This window comes from Apium graveolens, chromosome 5 (genome assembly GCF_009905375.1).
Source record: "Apium graveolens cultivar Ventura chromosome 5, ASM990537v1, whole genome shotgun sequence".
NCBI classification, from domain to species: Eukaryota; Viridiplantae; Streptophyta; class Magnoliopsida; order Apiales; family Apiaceae; genus Apium; species Apium graveolens.
Window position 1 is genome coordinate 99,140,041 of NC_133651.1, and position 1,405 is coordinate 99,141,445.

Consider the following 1,405-nt stretch of genomic DNA (forward strand, 5'->3'; position numbering starts at 1 on the left):
ATTTTGATTGTTGCTCCAGCTGAAGTTAGGATGATTCTAGTTTTCAGGATAATAAGTGGCAGGAACTGGCTGCTGTGATCTCTGAAAGTTGCTCAGAAACTGAGCTGAGTCACTAGATATAGCGCATTGCTCTGTCGCATGCGGACTTGCACACATCTCACAAACACTGGTTATCTGCTTAACACCATAGTTAGCCAGAGAATCGATCTTCATAGACAACGCCTTTAGTTGAGCAGTGATAGCCATAGCTGTATCCACTTCAAGAACTCCTGCTACCTTGCCCTATAGCAATCTCTGGGCTGAATACTGATATTTATTAGCAGCCATCAGTTCAATTAGATCATAAGCTTCCTCATAGCTCTTTGCCCATAATGTTCCGCCTGATGCTGCATCGAGCATGGGTCTGGACTGTGCTCCCAACCTATTGTAAAAACAAATGATGATCATCCAATCAGGAATTCCATGATGAGGACACTTCCTAAGCATCTCCTTGTAGCGCTCCCAAGCTTCATATAATGTTTCTCCTGATTGCTGCGTAAATTGAGTAAGAGCATTCCTGATTGCAGCTGTATTCACCATAGGGAAGAATTTAGTAAGAAACTTATGAGCAAGATCTTCCCAAGTAGTAATCGAACCAGCTGGTAGAGAGTGTAACCAGCTCTTAGCCTTGTCCCTCAGAGAGAATGGGAACAGTCTCAGCTTCACAACACCTTCAGAAACACCATTGAACCTGAAAGTGTCGCAGATCTCTATGAAATCCCTAATGTGTGTATTGGAATCTTCCGTTGGAGAACCCCCAAACTGGACTGAAGTCTGTACCCATTGAATTATGTCAGGATTGATCTCAAAGATATTAGCTGTGATAGATGGCCGGATAATGCTAGATTGAATGTCATTGATCTTGGGTTGAGAAAAATCCATCAAGGCTTTCGTTCGTGCTGCTGGACTCCCATTGTAATGAGTACCTGAAACACAAACAAATAAACCGTGGAAGTAAAAGAACCCGAGTCAGTGAACTTTAACGACCACTGATGACAAGCACATAAACTAAAAATTAACACCGAGTCCCCGGCAGCGGCGCCAAAAACTTGTTAGGGAGAAAACACGCGCTAATATTCATGCAAGTATACGTGTTCGCAAGTAGTATAAGATATAAATCAGATTCGTTCCCACAGAGACTGGTTTAGGTTAAGTTCAATTTATGCACCTATGCAACAATGTATGGTTATCGCTCAATGCTAAGACAAATAATAAATTGGGTTTTTATTAAACTAAGAGATTATACTAAATAACATTAACTAAGAGAATTGAGGTTGAATTACTATATATGACAAACATGGGATTCTAACTTCATTAAATACTTCATTCAATAGCCTTATTATTCTTAACCTTAGCATGTGATGGT

The 1,405-nt window shown here is 40.5% G+C and overlaps 1 non-coding gene across 1 annotated transcript; it reads left to right on the plus strand.

The window, feature by feature from the left end:
• Positions 1-457: 457 nt before the first annotated feature.
• Positions 458-564, plus strand: LOC141663398 (small nucleolar RNA R71). The gene has a single exon (XR_012551470.1). It is a non-coding gene; the product is annotated as a small nucleolar RNA R71 (small nucleolar RNA).
• The last annotated feature ends 841 nt before the right edge of the window (positions 565-1,405 follow it).